This window comes from Argiope bruennichi, chromosome 3, assembly GCF_947563725.1.
Source record: "Argiope bruennichi chromosome 3, qqArgBrue1.1, whole genome shotgun sequence".
NCBI lineage: Eukaryota > Metazoa > Arthropoda > Arachnida > Araneae > Araneidae > Argiope > Argiope bruennichi.
The window spans coordinates 96052428-96079658 of NC_079153.1; the positions used below are offsets into that span (position 1 = coordinate 96052428).

General features: G+C 27.8%; 1 protein-coding gene across 1 annotated transcript in view; it reads right to left on the minus strand.

The window, feature by feature from the left end:
- LOC129963438 (teneurin-m-like) overlaps positions 1-27231 on the minus strand; it is a 618667-nt gene that overhangs the window by 451609 nt on the left and 139827 nt on the right. The window contains exon 2 of the mRNA XM_056077801.1: positions 10565-10608. The gene's annotated coding sequence lies outside the window, so the exon portion shown is untranslated. The remainder of the gene's footprint in view (positions 1-10564; positions 10609-27231) is intronic.

A 27231-nucleotide genomic window follows, 5' to 3' on the forward strand; every position in this document is an offset into this window, starting at 1 on the left:
CTCATTAACCCCTTCCAGTAAGGTTTGATAATGAAAAATTGTCCGTGAAATAATTATTTAATTTTAATTTTAAAATATTTAGTTCATTTCATAATTATTCCACATTGTTCATTAAAATTATATTATTTATATGGATAGAATGTTAATTCGAAAGTTCAGATTCAACATTTTTTCAAAAACCTCTAATGACTTTGGATTATTGCCTAGTTTTTGCGTTTACGCTAGGCACTCCCGTATTTTTATTATTATTATTATTTATTTCAGACAAATTATATATTTGCTTCCAAATCCATTCTTCTGATGATGTGTCTATGATTCCAGAGCATTCACTAAAGTCACTTATTAGTCGATCAACATGTTTTCGACTACTTGATAATATTTCACTATGATTAGTTTTATTATCAGTATTAGGTAAATGTATGTTTATTTCACAATGTGCACTATTCTTATTCATTATTGTGTTTATTTCGTTCTGTGTTTTTACTTTAGTAAAACAGTTGTTCAAGCTAATTGCTTATAAGAATGAAATTCACCGACTAACTACAACTTGGCCATAACTTGTACCAAGACAATCTAATGGTAAACAATACGATAGTGATCTATGACATCAGGATAAGTAATAAAAGTTCTGCCGTACACTAAAATTTTTAACGGAATTTATTATCATATTCGACGGTAACTTTAGTCGCATGAAGAATAAAGCTCGTCACTGTGCTATATGGCATGAAAAACCAATGACGAGCTATACTCGTCATTTTAATGGAAGGGGTTAACATATGCTTCGTACACAGATTTTTAAAATTCATCAATTATTAATAAACTTTGTTATCGTCTTTAAAACGTTGTACAACTAATTTAGATACTGGCAAACAGTATCAAATATAAATTTTCTTTGCTATAATACAATATGACTGATTTAAAGATAGGTTTATATATTTGGCTTTCTGCATTTCGTTTCATCTTTATAATAATACACGATATTTCAAAAAAGTGCCACTTTTTTACGACTTTTCTTCAGAAAAGTCGAGATTATACCAAAGTTCGTTTTCTAATGATAGGTAAATCGAATTTCCCTTTCATCCATAACCTTCTGTTTTTCTCTACGTTCAGTCGCCAAAACTTTAAAAAAGCAATATTGGCATCTTGATTTTGTTGGCAGCAGCTCCCATACAGTTTCCCCTGTTTTCTTTATTCCCCTTGTTTTACTTTTTTCCCTTGACCCGGTAACCCCTATCTTTCGTTTTCTTCCTCGGAACTTAAAGAGGGGATGTGTTACTAATGGTTGTTTCTACGCACTCCGGTCATCAAGATCTTTTTTTTCAGGTTCTGTTCCGGTTCACTTGGCGAGATTAGGCGCGGTTCCGGCTCAAGCTGATATCTGCCGATTTGGCACTTCTTTGTGCTCTATGAAAAGATATTCCAAAGGGAAAAAAGGCGGAATTTTTGTTTGCCTCCGTGTTATTCCTGGTTAATCAAGGTTTTCATTTGGTTCATATCATTGCCTGGAGACTATGGTCTTATCAACTGGGTTCAGGAGAGAGTGACAGAAAAAAAACAAGATGCTCTCTTATCAGTAGTTGAAGAACTTTTTAAGGTTATATTAAATGCTTGTTCAGAAGAGCTCGTCTTGTTTTTTTTTTTATTTTTTTTTTTTATTTTATTTTTCTAAATTTGTTGTTGTCAGATAATGACTAGATGAAAAATGAGAGAAATGGGAATTTTTTCGCCAAAAACAAGAGAGCTTGTTTTTGTAATTGCCTAAAAAATTGCATTTTTGTTATTTATCAAGTATTTCCAATGTGGCACATTTAGATAAACGTTTCTTTTTTTCGGGCTGGATAATTTATCTTGTTTTTTTTTATTCAGTTTCTCATTAGATAAAGTTTGTATCCCATTAAAGTAACCTTATTAAACTGACACACTTATCATTTTCTAAATTTTATATAAAAAAAAAATATTTTTATTCCCAGTAAGCAATGTATGTAGAAAGTTTTGAAACATCATCCCGTCTTTTTTTATCCCAATTCTGTCTAAATTCTAATGTCCAAATTCTAGAAATCGCAAATATCTAAATAAAAGAAAGAAAAAAAAAAAAAAAAATACGGAACTATTTTTTTTCCTTATTTTGAGAAGGTTTAATATTTTAATCATTTTTTCATTTGGCATAATATATATTACTACTTTATTCTTAAATTTAAATATTTCTCTATAATTTTAAAATAGTAAAAAAGTGACTATTTCAAAAATGTTCCAAAATATTGATGTTTTTATAAGCTCGTTTTGCTGCTCTTCCGCCATTACTCAATTAGTTAAAATTTCAAAGTAGTTACCATAATGATATTCCTTTAATTTTTAGAAATTGTTTAGATTTTTATTTTTGATAATGAATGAAATAGATTAAAAATGATAGCTTCAGATTTATTTCATATGTTTCTTTCTTCACCTTCATGTATTTAAAATACTGCTAATAATAATAATACATTACAAATGCACTGTTTTCACAGATTTAAAGTATAACACATTTTTGGGCATGCTTATTAATATGTATATGATATGCCTATGCATGCAATAAGCAATTAGCAATTCTATTTATTTTTAGACAATAGAAAATGACAAAGTTAAAAATAGTTTTCGCTATACATAATAGTAGAAATCTTACATTAAATTCAATAATGATGTATATAGTAATGAATAAATTCAATAATATAACTAACTATATTTCAATGAATTTACAAACATAATTTAAAGCAAAAATGTTAATATTTGAAAATATGTTCGGATTTTTTTGAAAATGATTTGCATAAAAATGTATTTAAATTTCTATTAAAGAAATTAAATTCTTTTCAGTGAGATTTTATATCATGTTAAGTTACATTATTATCAAGACATTTTGAATCTTCTTTAAATAAAGAAATAAAGTTGGAAAAGTGCTTTATATTATAAAAATTCAGGATTTTTAAAAAAAAAATAATTTAATTTATATTACAAAAGTGTGTTCACGTACTTGAATTATACTTAAAAGGGAAACAAAGAAATTATTAACGAATCAAGGTATCTAATGTCACCTTCTTTAACTTTAGAGATTGCAAGCTATTTTCAGAGTGATTAAACATTTAAGTATCAATAAAAGAACTATGAATTTTTTTCATAATATTTCGTACTATCGAAAATTTGTTTTTTATTGAAACGATTAATAAAATGTTGTTTTAACAGTATTTCTATTAAAACAATAAAATGTTGTTTTAACAGCATTTCTATTAAAAAATTAATAAAATGTTGTTTTAACAGCATTTCTATTAAATCAATTAATAAAATGTTATGCAAAGTATTATTACGAATCTGTAAAATTGTCTCTGTCTAATTGGGCCTATTGTAAGAAAGAAAGAGTTGCAAACATTCTTAATGGATGCTGAATAGATACCAAGTCAACGAAATTTTTTTTAGTGACAAAAGTAGAATATTAAATATATATATATCGATATCTTTATTAGAAGCTGAGATACAAAGATCCTTCTAGAAACCTCGATGCTGTATTCTAAAACCTATATAAATTCAAGAGGCAATATAAAGCTACTAAATCAAACAAATTTTCAGTTTTCAGTCATGATCGTAAACTCAGTCTCTAGCTGTACACTGTAAGTGCTATTACCACTCCGAATTAGTGATTTACTGTCCTCTATTGTTTTGAATTTGATTGTGCTTTTGTTATGTGTTTCGTATTTTTTAAAATATAAATTGTCTTTTCCATTATATCCAAGATGTAGTATTTCTCTCACAGCATACCATAGAACAATTTCTGTAACAGTATTGTTATTTTAAGACCTTCAAATAAAAAAAAAACTTAAATGTTAATTTTAGAAAAATGCTAAATAATGTCAAAAATGTGGTCAAAAAGTAAACTATTATAGTTTATACATTATGCATATACTCACTAAGTACTCATTAATCAGAATTTCTTTTTCATTACACTCACTTATCATGCAAAAACATTTTAGGTAAGCAGCCAATATTAAAAAATTAACATACATAAAAACAATTTTAAAAATATATCAAAGTTGTATAATTGTATTAAAATTGAGCATTGAAATATACTTTGAAATAAAAATCATTAAGAATTCTGTTGCAATTCTACAATCATTGGAAAAAATTAAATTCTAGTTTACATATCTTTTTAAAGAAATTAATTTGTGTTAAGTATGAAAACATAAAAGTACTTAAATTGAAATATTTTTTCACTAGAAAATTAAACTAAATACTTTGGATATGATGAAATTTACCTATATATATTTTGATAATAATTTATCATCCTCTTACTGAAAAAATAAAAGCTAATCATATTGAAATGTAATTCTTTATTCATCTCAATGGTAAGAAAAATAAATTTATCTCGCCTACACTTTAACGAAAACAACACACCCAGTGGGAGTATGGAGTTGAGACAGCAAATTAATTTCCTACGTTTCTAATTTTGAGGCTTTTTTATAATTTCAGCATTCAAAATTAATGATACATTTATTAAATAAAAATTTCACCAGATATTAAGAAAAATTTTAGATATTTTCACCACGTTCATCTTTCGAATGTCCCTTTGGATAATTTCGCCAAACATTAATACCTTGCTAAGTTTCTTACCTGTGTAATTAGGTATATCACTTCAGGCCACAGATCATTAACCCCGCTCTACTGGTTCAAAACCAGGTTTTAGAGAGGCAATATTTTAAATTTACTTCTTTTCAAGATAAAATTAAACTCTTTAAATTTTCTTAAACGAGAGTATTTTTAAACTCGCCAAATCATTATTAAGTTCCAAATCTCTCCATAGGATAGAAATTATCTGCGTTGCTAATCAAGTGGAATTTCAAAAGTAGAGTCTAAAGGAGAAAAAAAAAATATTTAATATTCTCATGAGCTTGTCCTTCTATTGAATTCTGAGTATTCAGATTAAAAGACTGCGTTTTATTAAATATTTTTCTCGGCGTAAATGCTTTTCCGCTGAAATTTGGTGGATTTTATTTTTAAATCTAGTTGGTGTTTAAAAATGGTGATGTATTAGTTTTTTTTCATCTGAATTCATTTATGGAACATGGATGGATAGAAAAATAAATTACTTAGATTAAAACAGTTTAAAATTCTACATATTACTTCTTTCTTCACTTCCATTTTTTTAAATTTATTTTTAGATTTCATGAAGTACCATTTAGGTGGTTTCTATAAATAGAAATAAAAAAAAAAACTAAGTAACTCAGTCAAGGCAGTTATTTTCTAACCCTTTTCAATCATTTATTTCATTTTTTTTACTAGTATGACGTCAATATAAGCTTCTGAATCATTCCAAATACGAAATAAATATTTTAAAATCCATTTAATTCCTTTTCTATTTAAGTTCATTTATAAAAGTTTTTTTAATAATTATATGTTGTGTCATAGTATGTTAAATATCTTCTGCACATACCCAACAACAAGGTATTTGTTTATTTTTTAGTTTCATTTTGAACCATCATGGAGATTTTAACTAAGATTTTTTTTTCACTAATTTTGTACAGATTCCAATGATGGTAACATTCTGCACGCTTCTTTTTAGGGAATATTTCACATAGAACAATTTCCCGTACATTATCGGTGTATTCAAATCAACGCAGCATTAGAAAGGAACAATAACTAAGAAAGAATTTTTGGCTATGCAGCAAATGTATTTCATAGCAAAAGAGGAAAAGACTAAGAATGACACACTCAAGGATACTAAGTTGATCTTTTGATGACTATTAGTTATGCATACATGTTTAAAAAATATCTGAATGTTAAAGACTTTACGACTCATATTATTCCAAGTTATTTCGTAATAGATTGTGGTGAGGAGATGAGTTAAAATAATGTATATGGTGATTAGGTGATTTCTTCAAAATATTAAACGAAACAAGACTATCTAGGATAGTTTTTCCTTGGCCTATCTGATATTCTTATATTTTTTACTATTCTACCACAACAGAATAGGCTTCAAAATATAGAGATGTAAATACTTTTTTTGATTCAAATATCTATATAAAATTAAAAATTCTCATACCATCACTTATTTTTAAAATAAAATTAAATGTTTTTAATCAAAATCAAAATTAAAGTCATGCTGAGAAGTAGTTCAAAAATTCAGGTATGTAAATTGTTTTAGAAACATGATGTTAGGGAAGTCGATAGAAAATAAACAATAAGTTTCAATCATTATCATTAAATATTTTTTCAAATGTGAATAAAATAAAATAAAATAAATATTCTTAAAACTATTGTAAAATAGTAGAGAATAAACATTCTTTGACTTTTCGTAAAAAATAAAAAGTTCCGTACTGTTTTTTTAACACAAATGATCATTCATTTTCTAAATATTGCAAATAATTCATTTGCTGAAATCTCAATGCAAAACTTAATACTTGGCAACTTATTTGTAACTGAATGTTTTGTCAGTCATAAGACAAATATTTAAAATAAATTGTATATAAAGACAAACAATACAAAAATCCTTATTTATTTATCGCTGTGGAGTAATGATTCAATACAATAATCTGAAACTTTCTTTATAATTTTAATTTTGAAGGCTGCATATTTAAACTGAATCTATACACTAAATATTTTTATTTCTGAAAAAGGAAGAAAAACTAAAATATGAAATTTTTCATTGATATTATGAATATAATAAAGAATTTGTGAACAGATTTACTAGAAATAAATTATTTCGTTGCTTTAATTATTATTTTCAAAATAATTTTTGCTCTGGAAATAAACTATATAATATGATAAGTTTCGTTTTCCATAAATTTAAAAAATAAAATAAAAGGATTTCTTTATTTTAATTAAATAAAAATGATAACAGAAAGTAATTTCGTTGTGTAATATTTTTACCTATTATTTTAATGATTTCATACAACAAAATTTCAAAATCGTTTGCGTATTTTTTTTATTTTTTTTGTAAAATTGTTTCTCTTCACATCTATCTATACTTATAATAAAGCTCAATGTGTGTGTGTGTGTGTTGGCGCTCTACAGGCCAGGTCATTTGACATAAAGCTACCAAATTTGGTACATGTATACCTTAGAGGTCCGGAATGTGCACATGGGGTCCCTTTTTTTGAAATTTTAATTAGAATTTTAATTATTAATTAAAAACTAACTTTCCCGCCAAAAAAGTCTTCCATTTTCCCTACCGCCAACTTTTCCGCCAAAAAAATCTTCCATTTTCCCCAACGAAAAATGAGTAAGGCTTTATATTTTTTTTTCTCCCAACAGTAATAAGGCTAGGGTTAACATTTTACGGCGGATTATTTGAAACGATTCTGTTTATTTTCTTAATGTTTGATGCATTTAAAATTAAACATTGTTAATCAATCTATGTTCCAGATTCATTCTGAAGTACTTTTGAATTAAAATAACACAGAATAAAGGAAATTAAAAATGTATAATCTGCATAGCGTTACCCCAAATGGCGTAGAAAAATTCACGCATTTGCGTTACCTTAAAAGGCGAAGAAAATTCACGCATGCGCACTGTGTTCCTATTGTTGGCATGGCAACCATTATCAACGGACGATTTAAATTACTTTTAGGTTAGTTGATGCTTTTGTTAGTAAATTGTATTTATGTTAGTTATATATTTTTTTGTATATGCTTATAGTTTTAAGTACATGGTTTTTAAGTAGTTTTTTTTAACCTGTTTTCGACCGATTATTTTAAACGATTCATTTTATTTTCTTAGTGTTTGATGCATTTAAAATGAAACATTGTTAATGAATCGATCCGTTCATGAAGAATCTGAGAAAATTTTGTTGACAAATTCTTGAGATATTACATAAATTAAGAAAGATATTCTTTAGTGCCCATAAAGTTTAAACGCTCAGTGACTATTATCAGTAATCATTTTATTAAAAAAAAAATGCTTTGTTTCAGTAAAAAAATATTATTATATTAATTGCAAATTAGTCCTTTACACTTTAATTTAAAGCATAAATTCTACGAGGGGTAACAGAAAATTAGAGAGATACATATCACGTTATGACTGAAGGCCTTTATAATATTATGAGTGAATTATATGACTATCAAAATTTGAAGTTTTAAAATATTTTGCTGAAGAATCTATTAAAGTTGGAATTGCATAAAATATTTAATTATTAAAATTTTAACGCACATTAAGATTGGCGAACCGGCTGGTCGCCAAAGGCGGATAGTACTTATAATAAAGATCAATGTGTGTGTGTGTGTGTGTGTGTGTGTGTGTGTGTGTGTCTGTGTGTGTGTGTGTGTGTGTGTGTGTGTGTCTGTGTGTGTGTGTGTGTGTGTGTGTGTGTGTGTGTGTGTGTGTGTGTGTGTGTGTGTGTGTGTGTGTGTGTTTTCTCCCAACAGTAATGAGGCTAGGGTTAACATTTTTCGGCGGATTATTTTAAACGATTCTGTTTATTTTCTTAATGTTTTATGCATTTAAAATTAAACATTGTTAATTAATCCATGTTTCAGATTCATTCTGAAGTACTTTTGAATTAAAATAACACAAAATAAAGGAAATTAAAAATGTATAATCTGCATAACGTTACCCCAACTGGCGTAGAAAAATTCACGCATTTGCGTTAACGTAACTGGCGAAGAAAATTCACGCATGCGCATTGTTTTCTGATTGTTGGCATGACAACCAACGGATGATTTAAATTATTTTTAGGTTAGTTGCATGCTTTTGTAAGTAAATTGTATTTATGTTAGTTATATATTTTTTGTATATGCTTATAGTTTTAAGTACATCGTTTTTAAGTAGTTTTTTAACCTGTTTTGAATGATTTAAATTATTTTTAGGTTAATTGCATGCTTTTGTAATTAAATTGTATTTATGTTAGTTATATATTTTTTTGTATATGCTTATAGTTTTAAGTACATCGTTTTTTAAGTAGTTTTTTTTAAACCTGTTTTCGACCGATTATTTTAAACGATTCATTTTATTTTCTTAGTGTTTCATGCATTTAAAATGAAACATTGTTAATGAATCGATCTGTTCATAATGAATCTGAGAAATTTTTGTTGACAAATTCTTGAGATATTACATAAATTAAGAAAGATATTCATTAGTGACCATAAAGTTTAAACGCTTAGTGACTCTATTATCAGTAATCATATTATTAAAAAAAATGCTTTGTTTCAGTAAAAAATATTATTATATTAATTGCAAATTAATCATTTACACTTTAATTTAAAGCATAAATTCTACGAGGGGTAACAGGAAATTAGAGAGATACATACCACGCTATGACTGAAGGCCTTTATGATATTATGAGTGAATTATATGACTATCAAAATTTGAAGTTTTAAAATATTTTGCTGAAGAATATATTAAAGTTGGAATTGCGTAAAATATTTAATGGTACGACCGGAGTTTAACCCCCTGCTTGGCAAAATTTTTAAAAATCGCCAACAACGGCCTTGCGAAATGTTCAAAAGCAACGGAGCAGATGTTCAATCATAGTGCATAATAAAGATTGCCAGCTTTGGCGCGTTATCGCAACTTGGCGAAGAAGGGGGTAAACTCCGGTTCAAGCTATTTAATTATTAAAATTTAAACGAACATTAAGATTGGCGAACCGGCTGGTCGCCAAAGGCGGCTAGTAATAAATAAATCTAGAATTTAAAAGGAAAATTAATTTCTGTTCCTATACGATTATTATTTCGAAAATGGAAACTCCATATTAAATTATTAATTAGCAAAATATTTCTATACTATTTAAAGGGAATATTTTTATAAAAGATATCCATGAAGAGTTTTAGTTTTTTTTTAATTATTTATTTAAAAATAAAGTAAATAATGAAAATAGTAAAAAAAAAAATACTGAAATTTTAAAAATGTATAATATTTTATTAGCAATGGATAAATAGCAATTATCTAGAAAAGGAATTTTTTACATGATTTTTATTCGTTTTCTAAGTACAAGAAATTTATATTCGTATTGTGCATCTCTGTACAGAATTTTAGTACACATTATTTTACCAGAGCTTTAAACTGAATTTTTATAACTTCATTTGGGTTTTTAAAAATATATACATTTCTTATTTTTAATTACAAATGTAAAACTTTTCTACTGTGATATATAAGACTATATTGACAGAATCTTGAATAAACATTCATTTATAAATATTTTATTTTAAATTATTAATGAACTGAATTCTCCAAATTTTGAAAGAAAATTTAAATAATTCTAGATTTGAAACAAAGCACTGTAATGCCAGTAACATTTAACACTAAAATATTTAACGGTAAAAATAAATTAATGGCATATTAAATTTTTACCGTATTAAAAACATTAAAATATTTAACGTATTTTAAAAATAAAATTATATCTTATATAGTTCATGAGAAAGTTTGAAGTTTTACAATATTTTATTCTAGTTAATAAATTTTTAACTAAAAATATATTAGTATAGTTTACAGCATAAGAATGTTATAAAACTGATACAAAATTATAAAGAAATGTATTAGAAACTGAAATATTCGTTTATTCGTTTTGAATGCTCATTTAAATTTAAAATGAAATGAGAAGAGTACTTACAGAAACTGAATGGATTGTCTTCAATATAAAAGTCCTGTATCAATCTGAAATGAAAGAAAATTATATGGTCATTTAAAATAAGTTTGAAAAATATTTTTAAATTATTCAGAATACATTTCACAATCGAAAGAAATGCCAAAATATTTTCTTATCGTAAACATTATTCAACATTTAAATATTTAAGAACAGCTTTAATGTTTACTATAATTTAACATTGTTAAATTCGGCTAAATAACTTTTGGTCATTCTAAAAATTGTTTATTGGAAAAAATAATCATTCAAAAATCCTTACTTTTAGCTATTAAAGACAAAATAACAGTAAATGTTCTATACAATAATTTTAATAAAATTAAAATATTCATTTTAAGCAATTAAAAATTTAATTGCTTCGGAAATTGCTGAAATGATTTAGCTTTATATCCTAAACTGCATTTCGAAAATGTTAGTAGGAAGCTATTATTGGGAGCAGAAACGTTGGAATGAAAGTGTTATTTTGAACAGAATCCAGTTATTTAAAGCTTGTAATGAAATAATAAATCATGTGCTATCCATTTAAACTGCCCGCTTGAATTAACAGCGTGGGTCTGTGTTATGTTACAAAGTATTTAAACGGAGAATAACTTTCTAAAATTTCATTTCCGGAACATTGTATAAATTGTTTCAATTTACAAACCAATTTTGGGCCAATTGTTAATAAGATTTATTTACTTAACCTATTATACTCAACTCTTCTTTTTTAGTGTAGCTAGGTTCTTCTTTCTATGGTTAAAATAATTATATTCCATTACTTTCTTTCTGACTTTTCTTGTAGATAAACTTTAAATAATGATATTAAAATTTTTCAGGAACATTGGATGTTGAAAAAAAACTGTCCATTTTCTTTAATATTTAGTTCGTTTCGTTGCTCGGATTTTTTTTTTATCAATAAACTAATAACTGTTAATTTATTTATAAAGCTTCTATCAAGCAAAACTTTCAGCCTTAAAAAAATGTATATTTTTTTCTGTCAAAAAATGCCCATCGATTTACAAAAGAAACCCAAAGAAATATAAATAGAATAGACCGTTAATTGCTTTGATAAGAAATGGTATAGATTTAATAAGAAATAAAATATTTAACCATTGTCTATTGCAATAGAATTTTATGGAATAACGGAATGATTATTTAAAAAAATAAATATTTGCCTGTGATTCATATGTTATTCTTAGTTCTTGTTCCAGAAGATTCACTTAACTCCTACTTCTAATAAGTATATCTCGATAATTACTGTATTTTCCAGAACCTTCATTATTGTCACTTATACCTTAGTACATTATCCTGGTATTCATTAAAATTATCTGTAATATTATTTTCTGTACTATGAAACTAACAGCGTAGAGAAACAATATTAAAAATTCGTAAAATATTTAGCAAATGAGTGTTAAAAAAAAGTCTTGCTTAAACCTTTGGTCCCAGCCGGGATATATATTTTCCGTTGAAATTTTTAAATCATCTAAAGAAATAAGTAAGGGAATTTATTGAAGTGCATGCCCCAATTGTTTTCTGTGATTTCATTCATATATTAGTGTAATTTTTAACTTCATCTTAATAAAGTAGTAATAAAGAGACCCAAAAAAAAACCCATATGTGCCATGAGTAAAGTTGCACTCTGCAAAAACTGTTTTGCAATGTAGCATACATACACATGCCATGAATAATGTGCAATTGGTAAGAATTTTCTTGCTATAAAATTGTTTTAAAATATTATAAAAACTAGACTCAACTTTTCACTGTATTTTATATGGTCATCTCAACCTCAGTGGGACACATGTGTCTCATTTAAAAAGACCCTTGGGGTGCGTATGACCTACATCAAAAATTACATCGATAATTAATTTTAGTTTTTATATTAACAGAATATAGTTGTTTATACTTTAATTGACCCATTAGAATCCTAAATTATCTTAATTTTCTAAAAGAAAAAAAAACTGGTATTGAAAGAGTCAATAACCAAATAGCCTCCTGAAATTCTTTTTCAAGTGGCCAAACAAGACATAAAAAATACTCTCAATTTTACAGTCAAATGTCTTTTACACCACTTCTTGATTAGAAACAACTTTTCTTGGAGATAATTCACACACATTTCATTTAAAGTCACCCATGTGGCCAAACACGGCGAGTGACATTACTCAGCATTTCAACGCAGAAATTACCTGAGCAGCCTGTCGTGCAACGAATTAGAAAAGTCATTCGATTGCAACACTTGGGAAAACGTCGGTACTCGGAAAGCTAGAAAGTGGGACTTTTGAAGTGCGGTTTGCTCCGTGCCATCATTTATTCACTAATGCTACATTAGCTTCGCCGAGAGCTTTCGAATGCACTTTACTTCTGCGGGAACAGAACAGAAAAGATGGACGAGTAAAAGAAAATAAAAAAAAGGAACAGTTTTAACCCTGATCTCAAAACCTCTCACTCGCAAATGACATCCGTAATTTTCTTAATTGGAAGGGCGATAAATTATGAGATATTTCAATTTTGCCTCAGCCTGGTGGAAATGAATGGCATATTCTTTGAGATGCAGTCGCAACTCTCACGGTTGAGTTTTGAAAATTAAAGTTTTCCCTATTGAAATGCGGTAATGTATTTTCTGAATGGTTTTGAAGTTAGTCCTCATAGTTTTGTTTTAATATTCGAAATTTTTAATACTTGATGGAGGAAATGGGATATTAGAAAAATTATGATATAAAAGCAGTAAAAGTCGTTCGTATGAAGTGAAGTATGTTAGCCGAATTTAAAATTTTAAATGCCTTCAGAATTTCTTCTCAAAGAAAAGTCCATTGCAAAAGTTTTCATGTCTTATACGACAGTTCCATACACTTGAAATTTTAATGAGTAGAATTTTGAAAATTAATGACTCTCTTAAATATGAGATGCTTACACGATTTTAAAATTAAATTTAGTACATACTTATCAATTCAGATCGGGGACATCAAATTTCAAAATTTGGGATATAGTTGATTCAAGCATTTGAAATTGAATGAGTTATGAATATGTATATTAATTAATATATGGATATAAGAGTTAACTGAATAGGGTAACTAACTTTTCTAAAAGTTAACTGAAGATTTTAAATTATTGCAATTGTATTCATTTTTTATAACGTAGTTTGAGTTAAAATCAGTGCTATTGCAACACATTCATTTTAAATGAATTTTAAAATGAATAATTCCCAGAGTTCACTAATTCCTAGAATTTATATAAAATTAGAGTTCTTTAAAATAAAAATAAAAAATGTAGCAATGTGCTCAAAAATTTATTTTCTTTACTTCCTAAAATACTTTTTTAATACAAATTATATCATATATATTTTTCTTTTTCATATCACGATTTTTTTTAAAAAGTATTAGTTTGAGCAACTGTAAAATTTATATTTACATGAATCATATTTTATATTGCATATTCTAGTATATTAGTTAATGTAGTTTAAGTTAACATTCAGCTCTTTTACATCATATCTCTTTCAAATGTGTTTTAAAATGAACCACTAATTTTCAGAGTCCATATAAACAGAGAACTCTTTAAAATAAAACAAATGTAACATTCATTCTAAAAAAAATTTTACTTCCTAAGGCATATTTAAATGAAAATTATATCATTTATTTTTCTTGCTTATATTCTGATTTCAAACCATATTAATTCGAAATATCTTCAAAATGGTATTTAAATGAATCAAATTTTATATTGCATATATTCTTAAATATGAAATATAATAAACTGACACATATGTAATTTCTTTATTGAATATTCCATTTAACTTGTTCATTATAATTTTTCACATTGCACTTTTATGATTCGTATTATCAGTTAATGATACACCAAAACTTGGAAAAAGTACTTTAGAATTAAATTAATTAACATACGAAGGAAATATTATAAAAACCATTTTTATTGGATAAATGCATGCAACTGACCTGGAGTTTCATTTTGAAGTTTTGAAAATTGGTACAAAGAAGCCTTGATAAAATGTAATAATTCAAATATTTGTAAACAAAAAAAAAAAAAAAGATATTTAGATGTATTGGATTTTATGCCACATATTCCAGCATATAAGTGATAATAATCGAGGATCTATAAATTATTTTTTATTTTATACTCTATTTAATTTGAGTATTATGATGTTTAACACTGTGTCATTATGATTTGTATTATCAGGAAAACAAAATTTGGGAAAATGTATTTTATAATTAAATTTATTACATTTTAAAATTAAATTAATACACGAGGACAGTATTATAACAGCCTTATTTTGGAAAAATACTTGCAACAGACTTCGAATTTCAATTTGAAATTTTGAAAATTGGTACAAAGAAACCTTGATGAACTGTAATAATTCGAACAACTGTAAGAAAATATATTTAGATTAATCAGATTTTATACTGAATATTCTTGTATATGAGTTACAATAATCAGGGAATATATAAAATTTCTTTATTATATATTCTATTTAATGTGAATATTATGTTTAACATAGTGCCATTGCGGTTTGTACCATGAGGTAACCATAAACTAAAACTTGAGAAAATAAATTTTATAATTATATTAATGTACAAGGATAAAATTATAAAAGTCGTTTTAGGATAAATGCATGAAACCTCGTATTTCATTGGATAAGTGACTTTGAACTTCACTTTGAAATTATGAATCACTTTGCAATTATGAAAGAAATCTTGATAAGAGCAAGTAACATGAGTAATTGTTTCATATTCTGATAACAATAATTATTTTCATAATGCATTCAATATTTTTATAAAAAAGTAATCAGTAATTTTTAATAAACAAACACAAATTCTCAATATACTAAACTGTACAGTACTATGGTAAGCATTACGTGATAACAATAAGTGGAAGTAAATTATTGATGAGATTTTTTTTTCTTCCAATTTTCAAGTACAGAAACACGATTCCTATTATATCCCAGCACCACATAAAAATAAATCCTTGTTCTCGTTACACACCTAAAAAGAAGAAAACAATTATTCCGATCATTCCTCCCCACCGATCGTTTTGCAGGTAGAAAGGGAGGAAAGAAGATAGAGGAAGTGCTCGTTATTTCAACGATCAGGTAAGCGAACCTAAACTTCTCATCCAATATTTCAAACCTCCCTTGCCTCCCTCCGTCATATACTCCACCCTCCCTTTTTCCCGGGAAAAACCACAGAAAAGGGGGAGGAATGGGGGAGGAGATCTAATGATTTCTGAAACAAACCTGCGGTCGTGTAGTGGCACGTGTGTGCCGAGAGGAACAGGTACTCCGGAAAATACTCCACTACCGTCTTGCTTTAACCTCCTCATCCTCCTCTCTGGTTCATCCTTCCCACGATCTCAAGAAGGAAACGAAAACAGGATAAAAACAGGAGAAAAAAACTTTTGGCTTCTTCCCTGAAACTAGAACCTCCCGCCCACGAACTTTTCCCTGTTCTGTCTGTCGCGAGTCCATTGGGTTAGTGAAGAGAAAAAGATGAAAGCCAGAAATCTCATGCTCTGCCTAGCCAAGATGAAAAAAAAAAAAAAAAAATAGAATAAAAAGAATAAAGAGACCAAAGAAGAAAGAAGAAAGAAAAAAAATAAGTGAATAAAAAATGCCCTTCTCCGGTTTTTCCCGACGATTGTAAGGCACAGAAAGACCACTTCAGGCGAGAATAGGAGTCACGGAAACTATGTGATTCGAATAGGAAATCTGGATTAAAGATTTTTCAGAGGAAGAGATTGTTCCCTCTGCTTTCGTATTTGTTCAAGCTCTCTTTAGCTCTAAAAGAGTATCACTGGCTGCTTCTGTTTCTTAAGGTTTGGCTTGGTTTGAGTATTTTCCAGCAATCTGATAGAAAGTTTCCTTGCTTTACGGGAAAAGGCCATTTTCTAAGTGGACAGGCTGATTTCGGATGGATGACTGAGCCTCGCGTTTGATTCACTAAAACAGGAAACTTAAAATTTAATCATTTAATTCTTTTAAAAAGAATAAATGTTTTTTTTTATTCTTGATTATATCAATAAATAATTTTTGGGGTAGCAATAAGTATTTAAATATCAACTGTATGGTATTTGCAATCACATCTATAATTCATGAAAGAAAGTAAAATGTCATTATCTTGAAGAATTAAAAAAAATCATTGCTTCATATTGATAAAATGAATAATGTAACAAATTATTTTATAGCATGTAATAAGATTAGCTTTTATAAAAAATTATCAAATTACCTAGTAAACAACAAATTATATGTCCATTCATCAGATATATAATTGTCTATAACGATAAATATAGCGATAACAATAAATCCGATCATACTATTATGTATGGGCATATATTTGTTGTTCGTAAACAATAAATATATATCCATATAACACAGCAAGATCATATTAATTAAGAAAGTAAGATATATAGTCATTGCTAAATCAAAAGCTGTGAATAAAATTTTACAAAATCATTTCATTTATACAAAGTATTTTAATACGTTTGGAACATCTGTTGCAAAATTATTTTATGTAACATGAATCAGCGTATGTTAATCGTTAAAAAATATCAGAAATTGAAATTTTAATACATTTTAAAATTATCAACTAAAATCTGTATTTCTAAAATGTTTATCATTTTTATGTTTCTCCTTAGAGAATCACAGTTCTATGAAAATGATATTTTTTTTTTCATTGCAGGCTCATTTTCGTTAAATTATTCATATTTTCTATGTTTTGCTTTCAAAATGGCTTAACAAAGCATTTCGACTTCAAACCGAGTTGGAAGTGTTAAGAAGTCTTCAGTTTCACTTTTGATACATCTATAGATAGAAGCGAAACCAATGCCAATAATTTATTTTCTTTCTCTTTATTAAAAGAAATTTTAGTTTAGAGTTACCCAGGCTAATGAATTATATATGATAAATAAGATATTTGTATGACGTTTGTTATCTATTATATAAAAAATAAAGTTTATTTTTCAAATGCAGGGAAGTTATTGTAATTTCAAAGTTTATTATTCTACAGAAGTGACTATTTTCTATGAAGAAAAGCATACAAAATGTGTTATTCTATCATCGTTATAATTTATAAATATCTGTTATATATATATATATATATATATATATATATATATTAAACCATTGGTTTTTTTGTCTAAGTCATACAAATATTGTATTGCATATAAAAAGAATTAGAAATCCTTTAAAAATAAGAGTAATTAAGAAAAATGATGACATTAAAATTAAAAATTTTACATACTCTTATTTGTTTTAATGGATATCATTAGATTCAATTCTGGTATTTATTCTGGTATTATTTTTTATCCTGGTATTTCTTCTTCAATTTCGGTATTTAATACTTGAATACCAAAAATGATTCTAAAATTATAGAAGAAAGTTCACATTTCTCTCTTAGTGAATGGACTTGGGGTACATTTCTTTGAAGGAGTGTGAAAAAGAAATTATTTCATTTGCATTGAGTCTTATTTTCGAATTTATTTAACAAGGGAAATATATTGAAACTATTCCTTTGATTATATTATAAATATGAATTAACGAAAATTTTATGAAACACTAATTGTACTAATAAATTTTCAATAAGTCATCTTTTCTGGATAATTTTATCAAATGAACAACTAGGATATGAGCATTTCAATGTTAAATACTAAATAGCATGCACAATAATACTAACTTAATATGCTAAAATAGCAATACTAAGTATTAATGTTACAACTAAGTACTAAATATGCAATGCTAAGTACTAAATAGTTTACAATGCTCTATTTTTAATTCAGATTATACATTGTCTTTTCGTAATATTTGTAGATATTATTTCTCCCAGCTTCGCTTCAAGATCTTTTTTTGAAAAAAATGAAATAATCAGCAATTTTTACAGAAATGTTTTTATAATAAAAGAATCCATAAAAATGAACTAAGCTTTAATCAATAATTGAACTAAGCTTTTTCAGGAAAATATATATGAATTTACTTTCTTATTAAGATACTATGCAATTTATTTCGCCATTCTGGTATGTACCTTTTGAAACTTTGAAAAAACTTGATTCTCTTTTTTTTCTACTAAATTATTTTTACACCATGGAATTGTTTTCTTTTGTACTTATAAATTACTATGATTTAGGACTAAGTATCAAGTAATAAAGGAAAATTTTCTTTTGTACCTTCATCTTGGAAATAATTATCATTAAATCAATTTATATATGATGTAATAGATCAAATAGAATATTCTCTGGCATAAAACGTGATTCGCATCCCATACATTCCTTAGGGGATCATTTTTGATTCCATAATGAGAGTTTTCAAACGATTTATTCTTATCTGAAGTTTGTTCCTATTTGGTGAGGTAATTTACTATTTCTAAAATTAATAGGTACTTAATTTAATAATGTACTTATACATCATGAAAATGTTCACTATGGAGCGCAAACAAATTATTATAGTACAGATTACTTTATCTGTATGGAATTTTCCCAGTGATTTCCTGTACTAAAGTCTGGGATTTTTTTAGAACTATGTAATCACGTCTTTAGGATGGTTTAATTAAATTTCAATTATTAAAAGCAACGCTACAGCTTTTTTCGGATGGATCTTGCAATTTTTAATCGAGGGTATCAGGAGATGATGAGACCGATACCTGAGCTGGCACTCCCTCTCCGAATTTCTGCACCACACCATCGAGAGAAAATTTAATCTCTATATATTTAATTTGAACAAAATTTACATAAGAGGCGGGTTTTTCTTGTGGAATTAGGTCTTAAAATTGAAATCATCTTGTTTCGGAACCGAGACTTTACCACCAGGCCACCGCGGCCTGGGTAAATCTTGTGACTACAGAGTTACAATTGCAAAAATAAATTTGGTCTTAACCGAATATTGAAACTTGACATCCTGTTTAATAAAAATAGAAGACAACAACTAAAACTATGACTCAATTATAAAAATCTTCCGATATTTGCTGATCACTGACATCTAATATGCTGATACAGAAAAAGATATTAAGCAATAAGTATCGCACGATATAATCGCAGTCACAGTGCTGGGATTAGTATTGTTACAGTCTGACTCTAATGATCTGATTTATATAAGAACTGGATAAAATCAGACGAATCTATTTTGGCAAGCAAAGAGAAGAATGTGAATCAAAGGTTGCCAGATTTAAGTTTGTTTTATTTTTTCATTATATCAAATTCGACGACAACAAAACAAAACAAAACAAAACAAAAAAGATGGTAAAAACATGAATATCAATCAAATGAAATTATTAAAATTATATTCTTTCTTTGAAATTTGTTCCTATTTCATCCTTTCCATCCTTTAAGCAAATGCACAGATATCTCTGATGTATTTTATCAACCGCTAACTCTTAAGAACTACACGACAACACATTCGGAACTTTTTGTAATTTGAGTACAATTAAACAAAATATATCTTAATATAATAGGGATAGCCTTGATATAATTATTTTTTCATAAACTATTCTGAATTTTCCATTCAATTTTAAAATATTTCCAGTAATACAATAGCAAAAAGTAAACAAGAACTACATCATGCTTCTAAGCTTGGAAAAATTCGTCTATTCAGCGTTTCTGTTGATAAAAAAAAAGACTCCAATGGAAGAATTGCATAAACCTTTGAAAAGTATGAAGGATGAAAAAATAAGACTAAAATAAAGGAGAAAAAAAGGAAAATATAGAGAAAAAGATTCGAAATGGCGTTCCGATGACCAAAAGGTCACGTTCGAAATTCGCCCGAGAATGGAATACTGAGCAGGATTAGACGGTTTTTAGAACAGGCGGCCTTTCCTGTTTATGTCCTTATTTCGGCCGCCCAGGGTCCACTTCGATTTCGACGACCCTTTATTGCTAGTTCTGGTCGGAAAAATACGTTGCCGGGAGGAAGAATTCTTTTCTCTTTTCTTGCTATCGATGAAATGATGGTGGGGAAAAAGTAGTGTGATGTTTTTTAAAGGCAAAGTCTTTGTCCTGTCGCCTTTTTCTCCATTGTCTTTTATCAGCATTGTTTTTGTCAGATAAGAAATCGAACAGAGGATATTCTTTCTTAGCTATTCGTTTTTGTTCAGGCAAGTTGTGATATACCAGAAAATGTTAGTTGTAGAGGTTTTTCTTTACGGATATTATTAATTTTTTAAGAATATTGCAAGAATAATTGCTATAACTATATAAATTTAGGTAAATTTATATATTTGCGGAATGCAATTGCACGACAAAGAATTGCCTATACTTTGATTTTATAAACTTAATAAATGAAAATAGTTGTAACTTTTATCATCTAATCACTACAGAAACCTTTGTTATAAATTTATAAATAACCAATGCAGCTACTAAGAGGAAGTCGTATAATAAATATACGGTTTAAACTTATATCTCGCATTGGTTTTAGGATCTATGGTTTTATATTTGGTTTGCCGAAGTCTTTTCCTAATTACTTTATCAATCTTAACCGAAAAGTAAAAGGAAAAACTAAAAGAGATTTGAAATTTGGAGCCAAAGCCGAAATATGAGCAAGCTTTCGACTGTCTTCGTCTGGTTTGAATGTCTTAGCGGTTGCTATTTGTATCATTGTTTACATCATGTAATTTTAGAGATAGATAATCGCCTAAAAGCACAATATTATTAAAACCCTAAATTATATGTTTAAAAATAAATTATATTTTGTAAAAGAATAATTCATTTCCCTAAATTATATTTTTCTAAATTTTATTTTAAATTATATTTTGAAGTAAGAAAATAATTTGTTTTTATCGTATCATTGACATTAGCAAAAACATGCAAATGAAACATTTCATGAAAGGAAATTAGTATGAAATGCATTTTAATAATAAAATAAATTTCTATTTGAAAAGTAAATTTGAAAAATAATTTCAAAATGATGAAAATAATGCACTGAAACGCATAGTATCACCATATTAAAATAAAATCAATTGTATACTAATATTCAAATATAAAAAAATAATTAAGATCTTTTATTATTTTTTAATTAATTTAAATTAGAGTTTCAATGACTATTTCTTAATGAGAATCTACATCCCAGGATGGAATTACGTCCAAAATATTCTAGATTTAGGTCCAAATGTCTTCGTGTACTGTAATTTTAATGATATATTTTAATCACAATTTTTTTTAGATAGCATACCAAACAAACAAGATCATCGCATTAGATTCTTTTATGAGAAAAAAAAATGGCAATTGCTACCTCAGAGCCTCTCTGGAGCCAGTTATCAGAAACCTGACCGCAATCCAACAATTATACATTGAAATACAACAATTATTAAAAATTTTCAGTTCTAAAAAAGTTTCGAAATTATAAAATAGCCATTTAGTTCGAGGCATGACAAAAAGGGGGGAAAATGCGCACATTTACCTTATGTCTCTTCTACCTCAATAAATAGATCCATTTATCGAAAGCTATGCGCATGTGTCTTAGCAAAGAGTTAAGCTTTATTCGGAATCAAATTCTACATAACAATGATGGGTTTTAGGGCGGACCAGTGGATTTGGAAACAAACTAAATATGACCGAGAAACTATAGCATGAACATGTTTTTAAAATATGTTCAAAAAATTGCTATGAACTTTACGGAACAATGGTCAGAAATTGAGTCGAGATTTGAAAGTATCGAGCATCAAACTCAGTCATATAATACTTGTGCCATTGCTATTCATTCGTTGACAGAAATGGATATAAATAGATTATTCGTAATTTAGAACGATAATCAAGAATATTGTATTAACATCTGAGAGTGTGGAAATTGTGCTTACACAGCTGTAGAAGAGATTCATACAAAGATGCACTGTTCTTTTCGTATCAAATTTACAGAACTGATATTTTTCAGGTATTCAACAACCGCTATATTGCTAGAAAAAGGTTATTTTTTATCAAAACGCTAGTTATTAACTATCTATTAAAGATATTCATTATTAAAGCTAGTGAGTAATTATGGAAGCCAATAGTAACAATGGAAATTCAATGTTCGTTATTTATATAAATTCCAATTAAATATACAATTTCTTTCAAATTGAAATCAAAATTACAGTCTTTATTAAATTAAAATCTCTTCGTAATCAAATCACTAGATTACTGTGCACTATATTTAACACTATAACACTTTTATTCTATATTAATATTGTGCACCTCCTGTTTCTCTAATTTAAAGTTGGCTCTTAAAAAGTGTCCGAAAGATTTAGATTGGTATAAGATAAGAAACTTCACCAATAATGATTCATGAAATGGTTTTTTTAGTTGCAGTTTTAGGAAATCACTATGTTAATGTGCAAGAAACAACGTTAATGAATCTCAGATTCAAGAAATGAAATCCTGCAGAGCCTCCATCAGCATTTTACGCTTCCACAATTTTGTTTGACATTCAGATTTTTGTTGCAGTGTTTTTCTACGTTGTTGCATATAGACTTATTCGAAAAGATGAAGCAAATGTAAAATATTTATTTATAATAAAATGCAATAAATACCAAAAGCCCATACAAAATATACTTCACAGAGGACAAGAAAGTTCAAAGATGCGTTTTACATCTTTAGACTATCCCAATAAAAGCTACGTTGTTGTTTGTGTTAGAAAATATCTCAAAGCCTTAGGGAAATGTTTATTTGCAACAATTTGCAAAGAGTTAATCCATTGTTGCAACGTAATATCTGTTTCGTTATGAATTCAAGAAAAAGCCAAACTGCCGTTAAGAAATTCATAGATAATCCAAGAAATTTATAAATGATAATTGCATATACAAAGGAAAGATCACTGGTCTCCTCACAAACCAAAATAAAGTATTTAGTATGTATATACAACTACTTTATCTCTAATTGTAGGAAGTATATAAAAAAGACGTGTATGTACGAGCTACGCCCGCTGCTGTTCAACATCTGATACAGCAGTAAGTACAGAAACCAAGAATCGGTTACTTCAGGTGTCGTAAGGAATGAACACCTAATTTGATGTTTGTAGTATTACAAAGAAATCATTGCTATAAATAATTATCATTTATTTATGGAGGGAACACATTATTTCCATTCACTTCATTTTACTGCAGCTTCAGGCCGGAAACTTTCGAATTTAAAATATTATTCCATTAACAACCTCACAGTATCATTAAAATATTGCTTATTATTGACTTGGATATTAAATCATACAAAGTTTTAGTCTTCGTGTGGACCTTAAATTTTAATAATTTATAAATATTCAAATTTAAGGTCCTCATGAAATATTCCCTCTTGTATTAAATGATTCCATCAGCAATTACAAGATGTTATAATAAAAGAAATAGTGCTATTATAAAAAAATGTTATTTACATTTAGAAATAGTTCATTTTAGTTCAAACTTCAGGTGCAAATCTTTCGAATAACTTCAAGTTAATGTATTTCATTACAAAATATAATATATTCAGCAGGGACATAAACACTTCACTCTCCTAAAGGTTTTCTCAAGTCTAAATTTGTGCATGGTCCCTATTTTGCTTTGGATCATATTAAGTCGACACGGGCCGAAAATTTTCAAATAACTCCTGTGACGTATAGTGACAAAATATTACCCATCACTTCCGGGGGGTAGAGTTATTTCTTTTTAAGACTCTATAGAGAAAGATTCGTGAATTTTTTTTTCTCCTTTCTTGTATTCTTTCAGGAAAAAGAAATCTCTACCGTATTTCTTATTTTTTTCCGTATCAACAACTACATTTTTTTTCCTCCTTCAGATAATCCTTCGAAAATAATGACAACTAGCGAGCTATAGTCTCAACTCTTTTTGATTTATTGATGTATAGACAATCGATGCTTAAAAAAATTGTTTTTTTTTCTATTGAATTTTTTTTTCTCGTCTTTTTTTTGTATCACGGATAAAAATTTTTCTAGCGATTTTATCGTTACATCAAGCGATTCTCCAAAGTAAGGGTTATTATTTCTCTTTTTTTATCTATAAAAAGTAGTGCAGAGGAATAAAACAATGCTTCTCTCCTTATGATTTATTTTCATACGAAAAAATCTCCAAATTACTAAAAAGAGATGACAGATTTGCGATTTGAAGTTAGCTACTTATATATCTTTGATTTTGGACAAAGTTACGGGTAATAAAATCTTGCAATACTAATTGAACGTTTTCCCTTGTCATCGCGATAAAAATTACCCAAAATTAGTGTAATTTTTTTATTAATGATTGATTAATAATTTATTATTTAATATTCGTCAAAGTTTTAAGGTAATTGCATAATGTATAGTCAACCATCTAACTCTCCGACCCGCGTGAAGGCACACGGATTTAAACCATAAAATTGAATGACCGGACCGCCGCAACAGCAACATTGGCGGGAACTGTGGTTGAGTCCTAAGGGCCGTCACCGGCCACGGTACAACCTTGCCCTAAGGAAGTACATCCCGTCATCGATGGGAGGAGCCAGATCCCCCACCTATTAGTGTACCCTCCAGGGTGGCGAGATCCAACCACCATGCCGGAAGCATCTCATCCTTATTTCGAGGTGCCCCCCCGAGGGTCTATTGCATAATGTAAATAACGCTTTTGTCAAATATTATATTTATAGCTCTTAAATATATGTGTATTTAATAACGATATATATGAAACATTCAAATTCATCATCAATCTATTATCAATTTGCTTATATTATACAAGTCCTTTAAATTTAAAACGTAGCCTTGTATAATCAGGGAAATAATCTGTACCTATAATAAAGTGATTATGCTGAATTGACTATGACTATGAAATTCAAAATATTTATGAGTTGACTATGACTATGAAATTCAAAACATAGTCTCGTATAGTCAGGGAAGTAATGTGTACCTATAATAAAATGAAATATGCTGAATTTACTGATGTAGATTACAACGCTCTTAGCGGAAAAATAAGGTTACAAAAAATAACTTAAAGAAATAAAGGAGATCGGCCAAAAGTTACTATAAAAGTCCAATAAAAATATACATTATACCATGAAAGACAAGAAAAATCTTAGGAAATTTTCTGTAAAATTTGTGGATATATTTGGGAGATTAAAATCATGAATAAAAATTTCCTTGAATATTTTTCGTATACTGGCATTAACAAAAATTTTTTCGTCTATCACTCTTTGATTGATTCTTACTATTTATTTGCCTTCTATTTCTACTATCGCATGTCAACATTTAAGTTAATGTCTAAATGTAGTAAAATCAATAAACAAAGCAACTGTAAAATTTCTTTAAATTTTATATTTTTCAAAGGTTTTTAACAACAATCACAGAATTAATTTTTCAAAAAATTGGAACAATTTATAAGCTTAATTATAAATTCAAATATTAAAGAATAAAAATCAAAATATCAAAAAATTAAATGGAAAAATTTGTAAAATTCATCATTTTCAGAAATTTCAGCACGGTGACAGACAGTTTTGAATTTTAAATCACTACGTTTTAAACATGAATAAGCACCTTAAAAATAACATGTAAATTTCATCGATCTTCTTTTCCCAGTGATTTGACAGAGTCGGGGGCTTTTCGATGAAGTGTAGTCTCATGAGAACAAAGACAGTCACTTTCAGGTAATGATCTTTACAAGTTCGAAGTGATGAAAAATGACAAGTCAATATTCTGGTTTAAACGGCTTTGGCAGTATGCTTGCTACGAGTATTGGCTAGCCTTACGAAGAGAAGCTCTCGATGGCATTTTATTTTGCTTTTATTACTTAGAAATATAATTTGTTTTATTCTAACAGTATTTATCATTGCGTAAAAATACCATTTCTGAACATTAGAAAACGCACATAAAATTGATTTTGCTTTTATTTATATGATAAAATTATAACATTTTTGGCTTGTCTGGTTTGTATTTCGATACCATGAAAATGCTGCATGTGATCAAGGTTGATGCTATACAAAATATTCGTTTAATTTCAACACTACGTCATTTGATGTTATCAATTTTTGATAATCAACCGAAGTTGACAATTTACTGATCCTTCATTTCTGTGTTATTCCCATTAAATTAGTGTTAATGATAGGCGTTCGTGAAATCTCCTTTCTCCTTGTAAAGAAACATCTGGGAGATATCTTTTTTATGCAATAGGGTTACATTCTTTTGTCTGGAATAGAGGGGTCAAGATTGATTTAAATCCTCAACCAACACACCGGATATGACTTGAAACCTATTGAACATCCATAATCCATTGTGGCCTGTGATGAATTACAAACATAGATTAAAAAAGAAAAACTAATTTGAGTTTTAAAGACAGAATTGAAGTTCTTAACTATCATAAATACTTAATAAAAAGAGTCAAACATTCCGTCACAATTGAACATTTCATTGCGTGTGTGATTTTCTTTGTAATATTTTTTAAAAAATTGTGAACGTTTTCTACTGAAAAATGAAACAGAAAACGTTTCTAACAGTCTTCAACGGCGACTTGTATCGAAGAATACCATTTCTGCGAACGCAGGAATGAGTAAATTACTTATTATTTTGAAACCTAGCGTGAAGTATTTTATGAAACAATTAAAAAATATCAATAGAAATACGAACAATATTTAAGTGAATCAATAAACAACAATTTTAAAATATTTTTCTTATTTTTTTTAATTGTGGATCTCAAGGGGCTAAATATATTTTCCCCTTTATAATAGAATAAAAATATAGTTGATTTAACCGAATTCTATCA